The 17,199-nt window shown below is 44.8% G+C and overlaps 1 protein-coding gene across 1 annotated transcript in view; it reads right to left on the bottom strand.

Annotated features, from left to right (window-relative positions):
• Positions 1–17,199, bottom strand: part of LOC126094834 (myrosinase 1-like) — a 120,218-nt gene that overhangs the window by 92,833 nt on the left and 10,186 nt on the right. The window lies entirely within an intron of this gene.

Raw genomic sequence — 17,199 nt, 5'->3', positions numbered from 1 at the left:
CTATTTACAATTTTTACATAAACCAGATGGCAGTTATAAGAGTCGAGGGGCATGAAAGGGAAGCAGTGGTTGCGAAGAGAGTGACACAGGGTTGTAGCGTCTCCCTGATGTTATTCATTCTGTATATTGAGCAAGCAGTAAAGGAAACAAAAGAAAATTTCGGAGTAGGTATTAAAATCCATGGAGAAGAAACAAAAACTTTGAGGTTCGCTGATGACATTGTAATTCTGTCAGAGACAGCAAGGGACTTGGAAGAGCAGTTGAACGGAATGGACAGTGTCTTGAAAAGAGGGTATAAGATGAACATAAACAAAAGCAAAACGAGGATAATGGAATGTAGTCGAATTAAGTCGGGTGGTGCTGAGGGAATTAGATTACGAAATGAGACACTTAAAGTAGTAAAGGAGTTTTGCTATTTGGGAAGCAAAATAAATGATGATGGTCGAAGTAGAGAGGATATAGACTATAGACTGGCAATGGCAAGGGAAGCGTTTCTGAAGAAGAACAATTTGTTAACATCGAGTATAGATCTAAATGTCAGGAAGTCGTTTCTGAAAGTATTTGTATGGAGTGTAATCATGTATGGAATTGAAACGTGGACGATAAATAGTTTAGACAAGAAGAGAATAGAAGCTTTCGAAGTGTGGTGCTACAGAAGAATGCTGAACATTAGATGGGTAGATCACATAACTAATGAGGAGGTATTGAATAGAATTGGGGAGTAGAGGAGTTTGTGGCACAACTTGACAAGAAGAAGGGACCAGTTGGTAGTACATGTTCTGTGGCATTAAGGGATCACAAATTTAGCATTGGAGGGCAGCGTGGAGAGTAAAAATCGTAGAGGGAGACCAAGAGATGAATACGCTAAGCAGATTCAGAAGGATGTAGGTTGCAGTAGGTACTGGGAGATGAAGCATGCGCAGGATAGAGTAGCATGGAGAGCTGCATCAAACCAGTAAAGGAGACCATAACAACAACAAGTCTAGAGACCGATGACCTAAGCAGTTTGGTGCCTTAGGAATTCACACACATTTTTTTGTTGTCAGCGTAATTTCGTTCAAGAATCCTGATAAAGAAAAGACAGCTACCGAACAGACGTTTTCCATTAACGTAGTATATGTGCTAAGACTGCACTTGGTATAGAGAAATGCTGGGGAAGCTACGCTCGTCTTACTGTGAAGTGATATCATAATAATGGGTCACTCTATACTACCACGAAACTTGATAGAAGTCGACCCAAGGTGCCGTGAGTGACTAGTTTTGTTCATCTCGCTCGCAGCAGTTTAAGCTGTGCCCTAAGGTTCCCGCCTAACCACATCCTCGCAAATGGTGTCATATTCCGAAACAAACAGCCAAAATTCGTGAGAAGTAAAAATATACATGGTCTGTTCAAAAATTTCCTTAACTTTGTCCACAAAATTTTCCTATGCTTAACTTTTCCTTATTGAGCATGGTGTCGAGCAGTCTTCGTACGCCTCTTGCTGAATCGCGCGAAGCGCCGTCTGCGAATTTTCTTTCATCTCGTCTATAGTTGCAAATCTTCGTCCTTTCAACGGGGTTATCAACATCAGAAATAAAAAAAAGGTCTGCAAGGGCCAGGTCTGGAGAGTACGGACGAAGAGTGATTTCGTTTTTCGTGCAATAGTCACACACCAACAGAGATGAATATACGGTGCGTTACCGTGACGCAAGAGCCATGAATTGTCTCGCCACATTTCATACCGTTTCCTTCTCGCAGTTTCTCGCAGGCGTCGCAACACGTCCCGATAGTACCATTGATTAACAGTTTGTTCCTGTGACACGAATTCGTGATGAACTAATCCTTCAGAGTCAAAGAAAACTATCAACATGGCTTTGACGTTTGACCTGACCTGACGAGCTTTTGTGCTCTTAGAGAACTTTTCCCGATCCACTGTGAAGACTGAACCTTGGTCTCAACATCATAACCGTAGACTCACCTCTCATCACCATTCATGATTCTCTTAAGAAACATCTCTTTCTCATTTGCGTGACCCAAAAGTTCTTTACAAATTGCGAGGCGAAAGTCTTAATAGTCTTGACTCATGATCAGTGGGATGAACTTGGCGGCAACACGATGCATCCCATGATGCTGTATCAGGTTTTTATGACATGATCCAGTTGAAATGTTACATTCTTCTACAATTTCTTGGACAGTCAGTCGTTGATTGGTACGCACTGTTTCGCTGAAGTCCCTGACATGAGTGACGTCAGTAAGAAGTTAAGGGCGTCCTGAACGAGGGTCATGCGTCCGGCCATTTTTAAACCGTGTGAAGCATTCACAACACCGAGTAAGGCTTAAGCACTCATCACCCTAGGCTTCCTGCATCATTTGGTGTGTCTCTGTAAAGGTTTTCCTGAATTTCACGCAAAATTTAATGCAGATGCGTTGCTCCTCTGACCCTGTCATCTCGAAATTCGCCAACCGTGCGACACAACGTTCTACTCAATACAGCGCTGGAACAATAACAAATTTACCTACGACAATGAAACCTCCGGCAGTTATATATTACACACAAGCGTGTGCAGGGATGCCAACCGTATTTCGCTCCGATACACCACTGGCGAGGAATTACGAATGTTCCGGAATTTTTTGAACTGACCTCGTATATGTCACTGCTCCGAGTGAAACGACAAGCAATTTAAGGTGTGCTCTTAGGTTCCTGCTACTTACACATTCGCAGGTTTCTGACTGGCATTTAATTACAACAGTCGCACCAAGAGTGATGTATTTGTTACAGATCTTCAAGTGGCCCTTTACTTAAAACGGCATGCTATTATAACACGGAAGTTATGATACAAATACTACGAAATACGACAAACTCCAAGTGGCGTTCATTTATGCTTCTATAGAGTTTCGTAGTCGCGTTGAGTGACACGTCCTTTGACGTCACTTCACAGTAAGCAGAGAGTGACACTAGCTTCTCGCCACAAACACAGCCTACACGGCTGACTCATATCCAAACACGGAATTCCTGCTACAAACGCAGCCCACACGGATGACATACCCAAAAACGTGATTCCTGGCACAAACACAGCCCACACGGCTGACTCATATCCAACAAAGGAATTCCTGTTGCTACTTCGGTACGTTATTGTAGGTCGGTTAGTGGGTGCTGAAGCAAATAGGCTATTTTTAAAGATATATGAACATCGAAATAGATTCAAAGTTATTTATGACCATGGCAGTAACTGCAGCATGTTGTGAAGAGAGTTTCAGCAAATTAAAGAGTATAAAAAACTACTTAAGGTCGAGTATGTTGGAATGCAGATAGTCAAATTAACTGTTTTGTTGACAGTACATGACACAGCTACTAATTTGGACTACAGTGACAATTTCAATGAGTTTGCTTCTTTCAAAGCTGGGATGTACAAAGTAAAATAATAATAAAAACACAATTTCTAGAAAGGGATATTTTCTTAACTTTAAACTATAAATATTTCTTTTACTTCATATTAAATAGTTTACGTACTATTAATAATTTATGAGGAGCAAATGAATTGTTTTCATTATTAGACATTATTCTAAAAAAAATGGTTCAAATGGCTCTGAGCACTATGGGACTTAACAGCTATGGTCATCAGTCCCCTAGAACTTAGAACTACTTAAACCTAACTAACCTAAGGACAGCACACAACACCCAGCCATCACGAGGCAGAGAAAATCCCTGACCCGCCGGGAATCGAACCCGGGAACCCGGGCGTGGGAAGCGAGAACGCTACCGCACGACCACGAGATGCGGGCAGACATTATTCTAAAACCAATATACGGTATCTGTTGTGAATAACAAAATATCAATTTCGTTTACTTTGACTTTCTTTTTAAAGTTTGTGTAATTTGTTAGTTTATTTGGGGAGGCGACCAAACAGCGAGGCCATCGGTCCCAGTTCAATTTGTAATTACTACAGTGATTCGAGAAGCACTCAATAAGTAATGCAACACTTTTTTTGTGAAATCAGGTTGGCTTTGCTCAGAATTCTAATACACATATTATTCCCCACTCTTTTGGCTACAAAACCTTATTTCCCAATGCAATCTCAGTTCCTTGCAACGGCCTAACACCACCTTACTGGCAAGGCCTGTGTGCCCGCATGGCACCACTCTATTGTTTGACGTCAGAGCCAATGTAGAGCTGCATCAATAACCTTCCCATCATCTATATACTGCTTCCAGTGAAGCGCATCCTTTATTAGGACAAAAAGATGAAATTTGGAGGGTTCATGATCCGAGCTGTAGGATGGACGTGGAAGAACAGTCCGATGGTGTTTTCTGAGCTCCTCTAGAGTGCGCAGACTAGTGTGAGACTTTGCGTTGTCATGGAGATGGTGAAATTCGTTTGCATTTTTGTGGTGACGATCACGCTCAAGTCGTTTCTTCAGTTTCCTGAGGGTAGCATAATACACGTCAGAGTTGATCGTTGCACCGTGAGGAAGGACATCAAACAGAATACCCTTCTGAGTCCCAAAAGACCGTGGCCTTGACGAGGGTGCGGCTTTAAAGTTTTTCTTCAGAGGCGAGATGGTGTGGTGCCACACCATGGGTTGCCGTTTTCTTTCCGGTCAGAAGTGATGAATTCCTGTTCCATCGGCTGTGACGTTGTTCGATAAAAGATTCTCACGATCAGCCTCATAACGCGCAAGTAGTTCCTCAAAGATAGTCCTCCGTTGCTCTTCATGGCATTCTGTTAGTCAGTGAGGAACCCAGTGGCAACATACCTTTCAGTACCCCAACTGGTGGACGAATGTGCCAGCACAAGCAGCAGAGACGCCCAACTGTGCTGCAAGGTGTTTGCTTGTGATCCTTCAATCACCTCGGATGAGAGTGTCCGCACGTTCCAACACTGCATGAGCCACAGCTGTGTACGGAAGCGCGATATAGGACAGGTTAGAGCCATCTTGATGCGATGACAGACGCCTCATCAACAACTCACAGAGCTTTTGTTCATTATCAGGCCTCCGTAGACATTCTGAAAGCGCCTATGGATATCTCTGATGCTTTCGTTTCACGCCTAAAGTAACTCAATGACATCTCTCTCTTCGAACGCACTTCTATTACAGACGCCATTTTGAAGGCTATGTATAGTGTCGCCACCTATCGGAATTCCATGTAACTAAAGATACTGAAGCAGGAATAAGCCATGGTGTCCCACAACAAATTATAAATTTTTTTCAGCCGAAACTGGCCGAGAAAAAAATGTGTTGCAAATACTTACTGAACACTCCTCATAAATTTCATTTGTTGAATATTTTTTATCAATGTGGTTTATAAAAGTAATTTTTTTCAATAACGCTTCATATTTATTAAATCTACTTATAGAATTATCGAAGTTGTTTTCTGTGCACAAAGGAAAAGTATAGAAATAGTTCTGCAGAGAGAGGGGAGAAGGTGGGAGGAAGAGGCAGATGAACTTCGTAGTTCTACCATTGGAAAATGATAACCTCAGTGTGTGTGTGTGTGTGTGTGTGTGTGTGTGTGTGTGTGTATCTGTGGGTGGGTGTACAGATGAGTGCGCATGCACAGCAAGAATAGAGTGTAGCAAGGCAAAGACATGTCTATACGTGCAGTGAGAAGCATCTGCCACAAGTAATTCACCAGCAAACATCATACATTTTCTTACATCTTTACTATACTTATGAGACATATCAGCTGAATCAATAATCCATATTCACAGGTTAAATAACTGGATCAGGTTCAATTATGAAAATTCCTGTTACTGACAGTTTAACTGCAGGCAGATTGTGATCTTTTCTGTGATGAGGCAGAGCTGAGTATCAGAAATGAAATGAATCTGCTGGTCATGCATTACTCATCATTTAGAGCACAGCATCTTCTAATTCCACGTATTTCAGCTCTCTGCCATACTGTCGTCCTCATCAGAAAATTATATGGTGCTCCTGCCAGGTCCAGTTCCTTTAAGTAGCTGTCCCACAAATATGACACTCCTTCATGTTTGCGCATGCCATTCACCAACCTTCCAATAGGTCGTCAGTCTCTTGTACGCCAACAAACAACTTCCTTGGCCCATCTACCATCGATTCGGCTGCTTACATATCGTGCCCACCACTGTTTCATTTTCATTACAGTCACTGTGGTCTGCTCTTCGGTACACTTATTCTTTTGCCCATCTAACACAGTGATTCCCAACATGCAGCCCTCTATTTCTCGCTGAGCAACCTTCATTTTTAAAGCAGTTTTCAAACTGAAAGTGCACGTCTCTCTCCGTAAGTCAGAAATCGTAACACACTGCCTGACAAAAAATCTGAAGGACCCAGAAGAGGAGGAGGGAACGAAATGGAATTTCATAGGTTGAAAAGGTATGTGATGTTATTTCAGTGATTACATTATCGAATAAAATTTGTAAAGAACTTGGCAGTATGCGGCCTCTTCCCAGCCTGATGTTGCGCACATTGAGAGGGTATGTGATGTTATTTCAGTAATTACATAATCGAATCAAATTTGCAATGTACTTGGCAGCATTTGCGCTCTTACCGGTATGACGTTGCACTCCCTCTGGCCTGGATGCATCCGAAGTGTGTCATGAAGTCGTCGTATATTCTCCTGAGACAAGCTATTGTGACTGCTCCTTGACATCCTGGATACTGGCATTGGGACAAATTTGATGTCAGAGCAAAAAATGGTTCAAATGTCTCTGAGCACTATGGGACTCAACATCTAACATCTGAGGTCATCAGTCCCCTAGAACTTAGAACGACTCAAACCTAACTAACCTAAGGACATCACACACATCCATACCCGAGGCAGGATTCGAACGTGCGACCGCAGCAGTCACGCGGTTCCGGACTGGAGTGCCTAGAACCGCACGGCCACCGTGGCCGGCGATGTCAGAGCAAGTCCAACACATGTTCTGTTGAGGACAGGGATCTTGATGGTCTCAGGAGCACCTTAGCATCACACAGACGGTTCATGGAGACAAGTGGCATGTGTGGATTAGCATTATCCTGTTGAAATACGGCATCTTGATAGTCTCTCATAAGGGATAACACATGGGGAAGCAGGATGTCAGTGACATACTGTTGTTCCACCAGTGTTCTCTGAATCATTATCAGCCATGATCTGGAGTCATAAACGATGGTTTCCCAGACCAAGATACCAGGAGTATCACTGCTGTGCCTTTCTGCAAACATTGGAGACTGGGACCTCTCCACAGGTCACCACTAAACTCGCCAACGGAGGTCATCCGGGATAGTACTGAACACAATGTGACATCATTCATCAGCACACCACGCTTTCTGGTCATGGCTCGACTCCAGACGCAGCCATTTGTGTTGTGATGTTAACGGCAACCTATGCGTGGATCAGTGATTCCCTGGTGTTGAACTGTGCATGTTGCACAATATGGCGATCCACCATTTGGTGGTCATATATGGTGGACTGGAACCTTGACAACAAGTATGCCTAACCTCACACTCCCACGCAGTTAAACATTGGGCCACTGTCACATTCAAATACCCCACATATCTGGATATTGCTCGATTCACCAGCCAGCAAAATGGAGACCAACAATGAGGTCTCTTGGAAACGTATCAGTTGCTGATAACTTTATCTCACTAAAGTCTGCAGCATATCAATGTTCCACAACGGCCACTTAATATCTGATGCTGTTCATGTCCATTATATTCCCTACCAGGCCTGGTAACAATAATAAACACAAACAACACTAATGCACGCTGGTGGCCATTCTACTGGTCGCAGAGAATTGTAACTCTAATCGTCCATCTACCCTCCAACAATGTTGGATGGTTGGTTGGTTTGGAGATTGAAGGGACCAAACTATAGGGCGATCAGTCCCTTTTTCCTCATGCAAACAGGTCTTGGGTTGAAACCTTTCCCAAAAGGAGTCGGGAAAGAAAAAAGGCGTAAAACTAATTGGGAACCACATTGAAAGAGAGAACGAAATAAGCAAACCAAAAGGGAAAAACGTGCACTAAAAGAAAAAAAGCGGAGGAGGGAATTAAAATAATGTAGCAGATGGCTTGGGCTGGCAGATCACAAGAATAAAAAAGGATGAGCCAACCACTCTGCAACACACTAAAATCTCCAGTCGAAAAATACAAGGCTAGAGGAACACAAATCGGGAACGACGAACATCAAGCAAATAAACAGCAAACAAAGTGCGAAGAAGAGTTCAAAAAGAGGGAGGGTGAAGGCCTGGGAGAGATGATCGGATGCTCAGCCTTAGACTGAGTGGTAAAAACCTCCCTCTCAAAGAAAACGTAAAATGAGATCGCAGCTGAGGCATTGTCTTCCAACACCATAGGGAGTGAGGCAGGAAGGTTAACAGTCTGCCTTATAGTGACTAAAATTGGGCTGTCCAACTACAAACAAGATGTGGACCATAGTCAAGTGGGAATCATAGCACCACTGAGGTGGATCCTTGCGATGTAGGAGGTGGCAGTGAGTCTGCCAAATGTGGCTGATGTGAAACTGGCAAAGGACAATGGCATCTCTGCAAATGCCTTACATGGATGACCTCCGCAAATTTGATGTCTTCTTGATAACACAGTTTGTTCGGTGCATTGAGGGTGCACCATTCAGAATCTCACATCTCAAAAACTTTACAGTGTAAGACCGATCGGAGATCAGTCTCCAGTTTGCCGATCCCTAGGGTCATTTTACCAATAGCCTGTTTGGCCAGCCTGTCAGTAAGTTTATTGCCTGGGATCCTGACTTGTCCTGGGGACGAAATGAAGAACACTGAACATCCATTGTTTCCAAGGGCACAAAGAGACTCCTAGATAGTCATTACCACAGGATGGCAAGGGAAGCACTGGTCGAGATCTTGTAGGCTGCTTAAGGATTCATTACAGATGACGTAGGACTCACCTGCACAGGAGCAGATATGTGCAGGAGTGCGAGAGATGGCTACCAACTCTGCAGTGAAAACACTGCAGTCATCCTGCAAGAAGCGCTGTTCAGTATGTCCAGCATGAGTGTAACAGAAGCCAATATGACCATCAACTATAGAGCAGTTGATGGAGACTATTTCTGAGCCCTGGAATTCACTGAGAATAGAGAAAAATTGGCGGCTGAGGGCCTCAGGAGAAAGTGAGTCTTTTTGGACTCACGATAAGTCCAGATGAAACTGTGGCCAAGGCATGGACCATGGAGGTGTACTTGAGTGGGTCCTCAGGAAAGGTGGCAGATGGAAAGACTCGAGTTCAATGAGAAGGAACCAGATATGGACTGCAATTAGAATCCCCAATCTAGGTTGTCATTGAAGGAGATGGATCCCTATGTTAGTAAAAAGGAGAGAGAAAATTGGATGTTGACGTGAAATACAAATGTGGGCACTATAATTCACAAGCACTTGTTGTTGCCTGATCTGCAATGGAGGCTGTACATTGGGCTCATTCGGAAATCTTTCATCGCAAGTCGAACTCCGCAGTGGTGTACAGGGTCCAACAGCTGGAATGCTGAGGGTGATGCTGAACCATACACCAGGCTCCCATAGTCTATACAGGACTGCACAACGGCTTTGTACAGTTGCAGCAGTGTAGGGCGACTTGCTCCCCAGTCAGTGTGACTCAGGCATCGAAGAATATTAAGATGCCGCCAGCACTTTTCCTTAAGATGACGGAGATGGGCATAAAAAACCATTCCTAAAAAGCGGTAAGCCTCCACTAATTAAGTAGTTGCTCATCAAGGTAAAGTTCCAGATGTGGGTGGAAAATACAACGGCAGAAGTGCATGACGCAAGTCTTGGTGGCTGAAAACTGAAAGCCATGAGTGAGGGCTCATGACTGTGCCTCTCATATGGCTCCTTGCAGTCGACGTTCAACCACACCAAAGAAGAGGACCAGGACGAAATACAAAAATCGTCAGCATATAAGAAGAGGGAGACTGAGGACCTCACTACTGCTGCAGGTCCATTAATTGCCACTGAAAAAGAGGGACGCTCAGTACAGAGCCCTGTATGACCCCATTCTCTTGGATATGGGGCGAACTGGGTGAAGCACCAACTCGAACTCTGAAAATGCGGAGCGACAAAGAGTCCCATATAAAAATCCAGAGCAGGCCCTGGAGACCCCACTCATGCAGAGTAGTGAGAATGTGGTGTCGCCAAGTGTTATCGTAGGCTTTTATTAGCTTTAGACGGCATTAATAAACTGACAGCGGAAAAAGCCCATTCGAATGGCAGACTTAAGGTATACCAAGCTGTCAGCGGTGGAACAACCTTGGCGAAAACCGCTCTGGGACGAAGCCAGAAGGTCCCAAGACACAAGGTGCCAGCACAACTGCTGGCTCACTACCTGTTCGAGCAGCTTGCACAAAACGTTAGTGACCCTGACAGGACGATAGCTATCCCCATATAGAGGTTTCTTACCAGGTTTAATCAATGGAACGACGATACTTTCTCGCCATTGCGACGGGAATTCGCCATCACATCAGATACGATTGTAGACGGCAAGGAGGTGGCGCTGGTAATCCGCTGACAGATGTTTAATCATTTGGGGCTGAATGCGGTCTGGTCCAGAGGATGTGTCAGAACAATCAGCAAGAGCACTGAGAAATTCTCATTCACTGAAGGGAGCATTATATGGTTCAGGGTGGCATGGAGCAAAAGATAGCTGTTGTCATTCCACCCACTGTTTTAGGGGACGAAAGGCAGGACGGTAATTGGCAGATACAGAGGTGCAATGAATAATGCTCAGCAAGATGCTCTGCAATTATGTCTGAATCGGTATATAGAGGTCCATTTGTGGAAATTCCAGGTATACCTGCAGGGGTCTGATAATCATAAAGGCGCCAGAGCTTGGTCCAAACCTGGCAAGGACAGGTATGTGTTCTAATGGTGGAGATGTATCATTCCAAAACAATTCGGCTTCTGTCATTTGATGAATTGATGGATCTGGGCACAGAACTGTTTGAAGGCTTCTAGGTGCACCAGCAACAGGGAGCGCTTATGACATTGGAGGGCCTGCCTACAGTCTCTAATGGCTGCAGCGAACACCAAGGTACTGTCTTCCGCTGGGCGCAACCTGAGGAAGAATGAATTGTCGATTCAGCTGTGGTAACAATGGTAGTAGTGATGGTCTGTATCACCACATCGATGGATGTCGCCATACAACGGAGATTCAAGGTTGGTAGCAGAGGTGAAAGCATCGCAGTCAGCCTTGGTAAGGGCCCATCTGAGCAAGCATCCAGGTGAGTGACGCTGGGGGAGGGACACAAAGAGGGGAAAGTAGTCACCACCACACAAGTCGTCGTGAGCTCTCCAGTGGATAGATGGTAGAAGGTCAGGACTGCAAATGGAGAGATCAATGGTCGAGTATGTGCCATGCGCCACACTGAAATGAGTGTGGATACCTGTATTTAGGAGGCAAAGGTCGAGATGAGTTAGAAGATATTTGATATCTTTCCCACAGCCAGTAATCTTGGATCCACCACATAAAGGGTTGTGGGTGTTGAAATTACCCAAAGTAAAAAAGTCGAGGGGAGTTGGGAAATAAGTGCAGCCAATCTGTGATATGGCATGGCACCATCTGGAGGAAGGTAAATGTTACAGATAGTAATTTCCTGTGTTGTGCTCACCCAGACAGCCAGAACTTCTAAAGGTGCTTGAAGGGGCACAGGAGCGCTATATACAGAGGCAAGGACATAGATACAGACTCCATCTGACATCCTGTTGCAGTCAAAATGATTTTTGTAATACTCCTGATAGCCACGAACGCCAGGGATCCACATTTTCTGAAACTAAGCTTCCTGAAGAGCAACACAAAAAGCAGGTGTAACAGTTAAAAGTTGCCATCACTCAGCCAGGTGGTGGAAAAAAACTCCGCAGTTCCACTGGAGGATCACGCTTTCTGAAGTCTGGGAAGGCATGAAGTGACCAAGAAGGCAGCTTACGCCTCATAATCACCTGCTGCCACCGGTTGAGTATCTGTATCCATCTCCATTGTGGTTGAGACGTCAGCAAGATATAGCTCCTTGGGGGATGCCAAAATCTCCACCTCATCCTCAGACACAGAACTGGTAGGGAGTCGTGATGTTGAGGCCATTGGAGTATCTTGTTTCTTATCAGACTTCTTCTTCATCTGGTTGTCTTCTCACTAGTCTTTAGTGGCTTGCTGGGAGGACTCCACAGAAGTAGCTTCAGGCACTAAGGACGACCGTGAAGCCCTTCAATCAGCAGCTTGTGGCTCCTTCAGCCACTGGCTAGTGTCCATTGTTGCACAGGGGGAGACATTGGAAGGTAGAGTCCCAATGGGACCCCACTTCAGGTGAGAGAAGCCAGGGAAGGTTGTTGCTTCTCCAGCTGAGCGGAGGAGACCGATGTCCCCAGTGTTTGGAAGAGTATTGCTCCCAAAGTAGATGCTTTGAGAGCAATGGAAGAAGAGGTGCCTCCAAGCACCAAGGGGGAGGGTGCAATCGGGAAGCCCTGAGGGGCCAGTGTATGAGGCAGGGGCGTGGGGAGCACCGTCACCAGTGAGGGTGACATCGATGTACCTGCTGCATATGAAGATATGAGGTGAATGAGGTGCAACCATTCATATTTCCATTTAGCCTCTTGGTAAGTCAGCTGGTCCAGGGTCTTGTGCTCCATCATTTTTCGCTCCTTTTGGGGTACTATGCAGTCCAGCAAGCAGGGGGAATGGTGCTCTCCACAGTTGACACAGGTGGGAGGAAGTGCACATCGAGTACTCAGATGCAGAGACATCTGCAGTCTCTGCATGTGGCGCTGGAATTGCATTGGGAAGGCATGTGCCAGAATTCCAGCGCTTAAAGCACTGCATAGGGGTAAGGACGTATGGTTTTACATCATATTGGTATAAGATCAACTTGACCTTGCCCGTTAACATATCATCCTCAAAGGCCAAGATGAAGGCACCTTATTATCTTTTGGTCCCCTATAAATGCGCCAGATGAAGTGAACACCCTGCCATTCTAAATTGGCGCATAGCTCGTCGTCGGACTGCAAGAGTAGGTCGCGATGGAAACTAATCCCCTGGACCATGTTGAGTCTCATAGGGGGGGGGCGGGGCGGGGCGAAACGTGAATATCAGCCAGTTTGTCACAGGCGAGCGACGCTCGGGACTGGGCTGCAGATGTTATCTGAATCAAGACTGACTCATTTCTCATTTTGGACAGCACTGCCACTTCCCCAAACGTATCCTCCACGTGCTCTACAAGAAAGAGAGGCTTGGTAGCCAGAAATGAGTCCCAACGGTTCTGCTGCACGCTAAATAACGAGGGGAGTATGGCGCTCTTCTTTCTGTAACCCTATATTCCTCTCATGGTGTAGTTAGCTAGGGGAATGACTTGAGGTCATATTTCTCAACATTATATTCTACCTTCCCTTTTTTAAGGACTGCTGGGGCCATTCATCCCCAGCAAAACATGACTTGGTCTGCTTCACTGCAGGTCATCTGCCCTCATGCCATCCACTCTGATCAGTGGCTCTCCCCACAGGCGCCACCCAGTCACAACAAAGGTCACCTGGCACAGTGGCCGTTGCCAGGAATCCTGATCCCCAAGAAGAAGGGAATCTACTCCTTGGCAGCCGACCGGTGTGGCCGTATGGTTCTAAGCGCGTCAGTCTGGAACCGCGTGACCGCTACGGTTGCAGGTTCGAATCCTGCCTCGGGCATGGAGTGTGTGATGTCCTTAGGTTAGTTAGGTTTAAGTAGTTCTAAGTTCTAGGGGCCTGATGACCTCAGTAGTTAAGTCCCATAGTGCTCAGAGCCATTTTTTACTCCTTGGCATACGGGGGGGGGGGGGGGAGGTTGGCAGATAAGGCATCGGTAGAGTGACCCTTGTGTTGTCACGGGGCTATGACCAAGAGGGTACATGACGACACCACCACGACAGACTGCCTGTTGTGCTGTATATTGAGTGCGGTGAAATCCAATATTGTCTTGGGGGTGAAAGAGGAAAACAAGCAATGGAAGTAAATAATGTATCCCTTTAGGCATCCTCGCCTAAAGAGCTGGATTGTGGGTGGAGTTCCAGAGGGGTGCAGGAGGTCGAATCGCACTACAGATATATGGTGCGCCATGTGAGACATCCTTCCCCAAATGGCCTGCACCTCAGGCCTATTCTAACCCCTGAACCCGCAGGGGATCCGATGGTGTGTACATGCATGAGCGTAACACTCACTTGCGCACATATCTACTGGCTGCTTCACTATTTTTGTTAGGCAGTGTATACACTGATTGTAATTGGCATTAATAAGTACTCACCCTTCCTTTCCCCAGTTTAAGAATCTAATACATTCCTCTTGGCCTCCTTAATCTGCTTCGCATTAATCTTTTGAAATCTAATGGAAATTATATTGTTGATATATTACAGGGTGTTCAATAAGTTAAATCCAAAACTGACAGATTTTACAATAGAACCAACAAAAAATGTATTTCGTTCAGCAACCGGGTTTCAGAAGCGCATATTGCGTAAGCACTAAACATGCATCAGTATGCCAGTGATAAAGAAGATAAACAAAAAATACCGTCTTCAAACACTGTTACACGTAAGTTTTTTTGAAGTACTTAATAATGTGATGTCCTAACGTTCCCATTGAGCCAGTAAACAGCCAGTAAACAGCCTGCAGTTACGGTAACATGGAGCGCTACATATGGAGACAAGAGTGACACGTGCATTTTGTTTATGGCAAGCTGAAGCCAATGATCAAAGTGTTCACCAGATATACTGCCAAGTTTTCCCTGCACAAAGATGTCGAACATTGACTGCAGTCCACTTTCGACTGGAAAAAGCCGACACACTGATGGTACACAATCCCAATACAGGGAGACCATGGACGATGCGCACATGTACCTTTGATAACGACATTTTGTTACACTTTGAGAATGGGTCCTAGTGAAGTTCACCATAGTTTAGTATGGAATGTGATGCATGAACAGCTGCCTCATCCTTTCCCTCCACCAGAGTATGGACTCTAGCATCAGATGATTATCCACTTCACCTTGAGTTCGTAAATTGGTTTCTACAACAGCTAACTCAAACCCTTAGTTTCCTGAAGTTCTTCTGTTTGCAAATGACACTCAGTTTACTCAGGAAGATAAGCAAAATTGTCGTAACTCGCATGTATTGTGGAGAAGAAAACCCATGTACAAGAGTTATGTGAGGCCATCAGAGACAATTTGGAGTAAACATGCGGGCCGGTATAGCGGGTGCCTACTTACTTGGGTCATACATGTTGCCTCCTCGACTGAAGTGGCCAATGTGCAGACTGTTGTTGCAAGAGAACCTGCCGACGTTACTGGTAACTCTATGAGTCAGCGAGAGGATGTGGTTCCAGCATCATGGAGCCCTGGCGCACGTTGATGTATCAGTACCTGTAGCAGTAGCCCTTGCTTTTGGCAATCGGTGGATCCGCCGGGGAGAAACTGAACACTGGTGTGCAAGGTCCCTAGACCGCTCCAAATTAGACTTTCTTCTCTGGGGCTACATGAAAACCAAAGTGTATTCTACCCCTGTGGGCTGGTTGCAGTTCTTGCAGCGGCCACATACGTACAAACCACGCCACATATTTTCCATCGAACATGAGACGCCCTGCTACGTCAATACAGGCTCCATACTGAAGTTAATGGTGTTCATTTTGAATGTTTATTGTCAACGACATCAGAACAATAAAGGATTGTTACACACCTCAAGCATGCTAAATGACGCCCTGGGTGCTTTGTACTTACCCACTATGCATACAGACTCCTGGTTGCTCAACAACGGATATTTCTCGGTATTCCACCATCATATTTGTCAATATGAAGATTGAATTTTTGAAAACTTTTATTTTCTGCAGTATGTGAATGTAGATTTCTTGTTCCTCAAAGGCTGTTATATTTCGTTCATTATAAGAATAAAAATGGCGGGAAACGAGTTGTACTTAATGTTTTCCACAAGATTACAAGGAAAAATCAGCTTTTGAAGTTTTTTTTTTTTACTTAATATATGTTACTTGTGGATATGAGATGTGTGGCTGGTAATTGAGAATTCTATGTATGGCTAGATCGCATCTCACAGTGGCCTTACTTTTTTTTAGTTCAGTTCGAATACTTACATCATTTAAATTTCAAATTCATCAAACATAGCCCTATGTCAAACACAGCCCACGCAGAGAAATTACCCTGTGTTTAAGTTAGTAATTTTTATTACTCATCTTTTTTAACTATAGTACTATGATAACTAAGTACAAGAGTATCTTACGTTTTGCGTCTTCTCACCTAGGCAGCTTATTGCCATTATTTCATTTGTTTGGAAATTAAATGAAACTCGAAGCGATATTGTTTCTCTGCTCATCTCTTTTTTACGTTTTTAACTGCAATTGCTCACATCACTGCAAAAAAAAAGGTTCAAATGGCTCTGAGCACTAAGCGACTTAGCTTTTGAGGTCATCAGTCGCCTAGAACTTAGAACTAATTAAACCTAACTAACTTAAGGACATCACACACATCCATGCCCGAGGCAGGATTCGAACCTGGGACCGCAGCGGTCTCGCGGTTCTAAACTGTAGCGCCTACAACCGCACGGCCACTCCGGGCCGGCACATCACTGCAGTTTAGTTGGACCAGCTGGTTTTCTAGTACAGTCCAAATTAAATGCGCCGGTAACACTGTTGTGCCGTTATCATCTCTGGGTCAGCCGCGCGGGATTAGCCGAGCGGTCTAGGGCGGTGCAGTCATGGACTGTGCGGCTGGTTCCGGCGGAGGTTCGAGTCCTTCCTCGGGCATGGGTGCGTGTGTTTGTCCTTAGGATAATTTAGGTTAAGTAGTGTGTAAGCTTAGGGACTGATGAGCTTAGCAGTTAAGTCCTATAAGGTTTCACACACATTTGAACATCTCTGGGTCGATGATCGCGTAACGCAAGCTTTAACGACAAATGCATCCTTATTATCGCACTTGACTGTACTCGAGACAGCTTGGCTTCCGCTCAACACGAAATGAAATCCAATGAGGCTCCAGAAAGGAAGAAGAGTACATAGTGTAATGTTTACATCAGGTTTATTCTTACGATGTACGCAGATAGTACAGATTTCAGCCTACTCAGCTTAATCTATGACTCCTAGACAAAGTTCACATTCACACTCGTTGCTGTGTTTTATAATTTAATTTGCAAGTTGCACCTGATACATTGTGCTATGTATCTACTTCTGAAAGCAATTTCTTGCTTTATTTGACTAGAATCTAATGCGTTGCTTAAGCGGTTGT

This window comes from Schistocerca cancellata, chromosome 8 (assembly GCF_023864275.1).
Source record: "Schistocerca cancellata isolate TAMUIC-IGC-003103 chromosome 8, iqSchCanc2.1, whole genome shotgun sequence".
Lineage (NCBI taxonomy): Eukaryota > Metazoa > Arthropoda > Insecta > Orthoptera > Acrididae > Schistocerca > Schistocerca cancellata.
This window is presented reverse-complemented; position numbering and strand designations above follow the sequence as displayed.